A 6,707-nucleotide genomic window follows, 5' to 3' on the forward strand; every position below is an offset into this window, starting at 1 on the left:
TATGTCATCAGCTAATGACCCATGTACCCCTCAACTATGTCATACTACCCGATCAGGTAGAGCAGCGTGAGTGCCTCGACGACTCATTGAAGAAATATGACGTTAATGTTGTTTGTACCTTTTCATTTAACAAAGGGGTAGATGTGGTATCTTTAAGATTATGAGCTATGGGACTCTTGTGGGTCTTAGAGGACTTTAAACAGGAGTTACATAAGCTGCGAGGAGGTGGTCAGATGTGGCTATTAAGGTCATGAAGCAATGCGTTCAGTTGTTTGATTGTATGCTGAAGAATAAAGACATCTGTTACAGAGCTCCGTGGGGTCAATTTACAACAGGCATATTTACAAGGAGCCTTTGCAGCTTTTGCGTTATTTTATTTTTTTACGCACTGACGGCTTTTACTTTACCCCATATTTACAAGGTGACACATCTAGGCAGATACGTCACTTTTCGACAGCAGACTTTTTGGAAGTGGTCCGCTGCACTTGCAATGTAACGCATTGGCTGTAGCATAGGAATCTGACCAGCTGAGGAAATCACATCCCCTCAAAAAAGTAATTGCACACATAAGGTGAATTACACAATAAATGTCACAGTACACAACATTAATGACTTGTATCCACACACATAGCAGTCTTACACAGTATGTCACACATACGTAGGTATAGCGGTACACAGTACACAATGCCCACTTGTATGCGAGACATACAGGACCAATGTAATAGAGACCAAGGTGAGTTTTTGACCTGGTCTCCATACAATAAGCTATTTGCGTCAGTCAATACTGACGCATCGCCTCTGTATTTTTGAAGAATTAGTGTAGTTGCATCAGTCTTAGGTCCAACTACAGCAATGCACCACTTTTGGGCCTGATGCTTTGTGGCATCCTTCCCACAGATCCGTCAGTATTTCTGATGCATCCATAGGTCCTTGTGCATGGAGCCCCGTATTCAAAATACGGCGTGCCCATGGCGTCATAAGGAGTTTTTCCGCAGACACAAGTAATTTTGACGCATTGATGCGTTACTGCAGTGATGCAGCATTTCTTGTAAATAAGGGTATAAGATTTTACACAGAGCTTGTGTCACAAAAGTGAAACAAAATGATGCTAAATCTTTTTTCACCTACTTACTTTCCAGGGTAAAACCTGTTTTACACCGGAAAATCACTTGAAAGTAACGCAAAGCAGCGCTTAGTGCTGCTTTGCATTAGTTAGCGCCAAAGGGGCAAACCATAGGTGTTGCATGGCAATCCCAGGCAACCACCCAAGATTTCTGACACCAAGCCCTATTTACTTAAAAAAGTAGAGAAGGTTTAGCATCAGAAAATAGCGTCCATTTCAGAGAGGCGCTATAAAGGAGAAATGCTTTTATTTCTCCTTTCTTTTCTGACATTGCATGAGTGCTGCCCTGTACAGCACACATACAAAGTGGGAAAAGACTTAATGTTAGGGACATATTTACAACAAACTACCGCAACGCGGCACCGCATGCCAGCTTGCTATGCCGCTCCATAATGAAAGTGCAGAGATGCGTCGTATTTACAACAGAACAACGCATCCTGGTGCTTTTTTTGCGCTGGTGCAAAATTGGTTGTCTAAGTTCAATGCAGGCATGCTTGCACCATGATGCAAGAGTGTCTGCATTGTAGGAATGATTGTTTCAGTGGAGAAGGGGCGCCTTCCTGCACAAAAACAATCAATGGAGGTGTTTTCCTCTTTCTATGTGTGCTTCATCTATGTGTGCTGCAGCACACATAGAAAGAGGAAAAAACTAGGAGAAATAAAGATATTTCTCCTCATGGGATTTGACGCATTCCCAAGTCCTTGTAAATCTGGGAATGCGTCAAAATCTATTGGTGTTGCGTGGGAACACCCACTGCAACGCCCATGAAACGCCTCTTTGACCCAGAGTAAGGCAATGCAGCCACTAGCACTGCAGCCTTACACCATATCTACGAGGCCAGGGAAAGCCACATAAAGTGGCTTTGCGTGGCCTTGTAAATATAGGTCTGCACTCTGCGGCGCCGCTGCTTTAAAAAAAAGTGGTGCAGATGTGTAGTCTAAGCATAGCTTTGGGTTCTGGTAGGGTATTTTTCTAGTCCAAAACTATGTTAGTCTCACACGGTGCAAAGGCGTGTCCGTAGCGCACGGCCGCACATTTCTGCGCTGGCGTTCGTGAGAGCAGGTGCAGTCCGTGCAGGTAAGAGTGTTGGGGCAGAGTGGGGGTCGACATAAGATGACATGGGAAGCTTTAAAAAAAAAAAAGAAATCCATGGTTGTCTTTTTTAAGGTCTCGCCTACGCAGGCGCATGAGCTGCATAGGAAAGAGACCGTTAGAAATCGCTCCAGGTTTGCAGGCAAAAACATGCACGCGTTGCATTGCTTTAACTGACAACTCGTGCACGTTTGGCGATTGCTTTGCAGGAGCGAGCGGCGCCATGTGTTAGTAATGATCGCGCTCGCTCCTGCAAGATAAACGCTGCCTGCTCTCAGCCGCACCCCCTCACCCCTACTTGCACGAGGCACGCGCGTTTGTTTCTTACGTTTTCGTTCAATATTTTACAAGAACTTAAATACCTCATTGGAATTCGTAATGCTGCCAAAAGAGTGTCATTTTCAACTACAGTTAGATGGAGGTTTGGCATTCTGCGGTGTGGATTAACTTGCAAGCGCGCGACAACTTTCGACTCATGTTTATTGGAGAGTCAGGCAAGGTTAACCCCTTTGTTGGGCGCACTTTGTCACCATTAGCATATCTTTCCTGGACGTGCATGACACTTTGGTGCGAGGTATATTCTCCCCCCACCCACAACCTGCCTCTGCCCCCATACACCCTTCTGGTCTTTCTTTCTCTCTCTCTCTCTCTCGCTCTGTCTGTCGCCCTCTCCTCCCTCCCTTCCCCTCCCCTCTCCCTACCCCACACTTCCAGTGTTGAGGGGCTCTGGTGGCAAGCAGGCTCTTCCAGCAGAGGAATAATCGCACGTGTCATTTATTGGTTCTGTGCACCATACACCAATTATGAGCGAAGACGCAATGTTTGCATCTCAGGTTTTATTCGGAGTTGGAGAATGCCACATGTGAAACCAAAGCTGAAACCAGCTGCACTTCGGTGCCAAAAGCTGGGACCTATAGAAGCACTTCATTCTGTCCAAATGCCCCAGTCTGGGCCTCAATCACGTGCCGAGGTTCTGTCATCCACTGTCATTCACCTAAGTCATTCACGCAGGCGCATACAAATGGCCAGGGAAGCTTTCTGTACACTTTGAAGAATTGCACTTCCGGTCCCGTAAACAGTCATTCCATTTCCTAAATGTCATGAATGAATATCAAGTGCTGCATAACATTTGGGTCAGTTTTTACAGATCTGCACCTCAATGTCACAATCCTAACGGGAACAACAGAATTCATTCAAAGGTAAACATTGTTTCACACACATCCTTTTACACACACGCACAAAAACAGACTGCACTTACCTTATTTTTTCCATCACTGTGTTTTTTTAGGGTCAGCGATCTTCTTATGCAATCTATCATAATCATTAATGAGTGTCAGAGGATGATTTTATTTCAAGGTGCAAATGTCGAGCATGATGCTGCGCCATTAGTTGTTGCAGCCAAATGCTTTCCAGTGCCAGTGAAGTCACCACCTCAGACAAATATGAACAAACACTGGGGCATATCAGCTATATTTAATTATCGCTCAGCACTTTTAGCGCGAGGATAATTATCGCAGGCTAACGCTGGATTCTATCGCGGAGATAGCGTGCTATCAGCAACGCTTATCTCCAAAGCGATAGGAATCCATGCGTTAGCTGGAAAACAGTGTGATTATCGCTGGAAATCCAGCGATAATCGCACTGCGACCAGCGATACCTTGCTGATAGGGCAGGGTGGTTTTAGCCATGTAATCCACCTCCCATTGGATTACATGGCTAAATCAGATTACAAGCAGGCGTAAGGAAACTAGCGATAACTGTGGTTAGCGCTACTTTTCTTATCGCTCTGCTTGTTTACGTGCAGCTTGATAATTGGAGAAATGTCGGTTAGCGACATTTCTCCAGTTATTTTGGCACGGAACACCCACTTTGCATATCAGAGATGCAAAGCTAGGCGTTGTTGTAAGGGGCGCTAAATCAGCAAAACACAGGATAGTGTGTCTTTGCTGATAAGGCGATTAAATTATCGCCGCTTTTCACCCGAAAACAGACGCAAAAGCGGCGATAATTTCATAGCGCCGCCTTGCTGATATGCCCCACTGTTTCTCCAAGTATTTTCTTACTTTCTGTCCATTTAATTTTCATACTCCGACGTTGGATTTGCAAGACAAATTGTATTGCAAATTTTCTTGAGATAGTGTGTTAGCAGTCGAATGCTGGGACACCTCTAAAAGCGAAAAACAAATGTATCTCTTCTTTCCAGATTAGAACTAAGAATTAACAAGCATTGGCATAAGCAATTGGGGAGAGGATGTGGTCTGTCGGCTAGACTGCTGACTTTGGTGCTGGAAACCAGGGTTCGAGCCTCGGGGTCGCGTCCACATCCTGTGTATCTGTGCAAACACTTAATCTCCCCGTGCCTTAATATGTAATGTAAATACAGTGCTCATGTCCAGTGCGCCAATACCTTCGGGTCGAGTTCGTGCTATATAAAAGATGCACACAAAAAAAAAAAAATAGGTTTCTCCTTTGGGACCTTTTAAGTGTTAAGTCATGCAACAGTTGGTGTTGGTGCACCAAGGATATTGTGCTGCATAACTAAATACTTATAAGGTCCCAAAAGCGAGGCCTATTGGCTATGCCAATTCTTGTTTTGTTTAAGTTTCCCTTGTCGTTGTATGTCGATTTCCCCACACCCCGCCTCGCCGCTCTAACTTGCATGGGCCACGCCTGAGGGAAAGGGGAGGAGAGTGCCATATTTCTGTAAATATAGCGCTCTCCTGCTCTCTCCTTCTCAAGCAGCGCAGCATTCGCAGCTGCTGCGCTGCGCTGCGGAACAAACTAGTAAATCTGGCCCCGAGTGTGTCGTGTTCATTTCATTAGCGTGCTCCAAGAGATACAAATACAAAGGGTTACTAGTGCATCTTTCTCATAAATGTGTGTATGTCACGGTGGCGCTATATTTTGACCCACGGTGAATAATGGGCATTTAATTTCGAAAGATTTTTTTCCTCTTTTTTTTACAGTTTTCTGTAGCGCGATGTTGATTGCTGACCCATTCAGCGCTTTACAAGACAACCAGTCACCTTACAGGCACGAGGAAGAGTGACTCTCAGAATCCCCTGCGGTTGGGCGGAAGCCGTGATCCGAAGCTGGTCGTCAGTTCCAAAATGTGCATCTTTTGCTGCTGTTCTGGCGATGGGCCCCATTCAATGACCCTAAACATAACTATGGGAAGGAGATGGACTGATCCGGCGGTGACTGGGCCGGTCAGGCCCCTCAGACCCACTGCTGCAGGAGCTTGTGCTGCGTGAGGGGCGAAGGGGCGATTTAACAGGCAGAGCTGCCGAGTCTGGAGCAAGGGTTCGCGTCCCGGCTGCGGCTCAACAGCCTGTTACTCCTAGCAAATCACTGAAAGACGCCACGGGTAAATAATATATATCAACAAAACTGCTCTTGTGTAGTGGAGGTAGACTAATGCTTGTGTAAAGCGTTCTACTACCGAGAGCACAATTAGCGCAATGAGAGCAACAAAAGTAAACCGCTGTTATACTCCCGAGGGTCACGTGTGGCTCAGAAGCCTTGTCACGTGGGTAACGTTAGGGGTTATTTACATATCCACAATCCCCTGTTATTTGTCATCCTTTTTATGTAGTTGAATCAAGTTTACTACTTATCAATATCAAAACACCAACAAAAATGTATTTTCTAGGATATATTTTCGGTATCTGGTTAATTTTTGTCCCCACACTAAGAGTCCGCGGCGTTCTGTTCCATGCGGTCTCTCCCACAGCAAATTGTGGGTATACTCTGGTTTCTCTTCAACCGAATAAATCTTTCGCCTTTTACTAAAGATTTCCGTGGAGAGGAACATTAAAGAGTTTCACTCAATTTTTGAAAGTTCTATCTCTGATAGAGCTGCTCTTATCAGTTAAAAAAATAATTAAAAAACTTTAAATGCCAGCTACCGAAAAGTTTGGGGTATCATTATCTATGTGGGTAATGCTGCGTGATGTAATTGCCATTAGTTTAATTCTCTATGAATTTGTCAGTGAAATCAAACCTTCAGTAAATTCTCCTGTTAAGTTGTTTTATAAAGAGGCATTTTACTATTATTCTAATGCTACGTTTTTTTTTCTTGATTGACTTCCGGTTTAAGTTCTATTGTTTATTTTAATGTCAGTGTGACTCAAATTTCAAATGTTTTACAGTGTTTACATAAATAATGCCATATCCACAAAATGTGAGTTAGATGTTCCCTGTGTGAGGGTGGAACGGTTCCATACTCCATAATAAAGAAGCATTGGCAAAGCCGATAGTTTACTCCTATGCAAGAGCTTTTGGCTTTGGAAGTGTGTTTTAGCAAAGGGAGTGCAGCACATCGCCAAGATCCTGAGGGGAATCTTCGAGTGCCCCACCATGAGGGGCACCCTGAGGACAGAAGATGAAAGCCATGCTGGCTTTCTGTTGCCTATGTAGAGGCGCCTCGGATGGGCAAAGTGGGTGAGCTCCATCCCCTACAACTGGTGCTGTGTGGTTCTAAAACAAAGT

General features: G+C 44.7%; 1 non-coding gene across 1 annotated transcript; it reads left to right on the top strand.

Moving 5' to 3' along the window:
- Window positions 1-5,961: 5,961 nt before the first annotated feature.
- Window positions 5,962-6,076, top strand: LOC146835202 (U5 spliceosomal RNA). Its single transcript, XR_014960931.1, has one exon. It is a non-coding gene; the product is annotated as a U5 spliceosomal RNA (small nuclear RNA).
- Window positions 6,077-6,707: the final 631 nt, after the last annotated feature.

The sequence above is a fragment of the Triturus cristatus genome, chromosome 4_2, assembly GCF_964204655.1.
Source record: "Triturus cristatus chromosome 4_2, aTriCri1.1, whole genome shotgun sequence".
Lineage (NCBI taxonomy): Eukaryota > Metazoa > Chordata > Amphibia > Caudata > Salamandridae > Triturus > Triturus cristatus.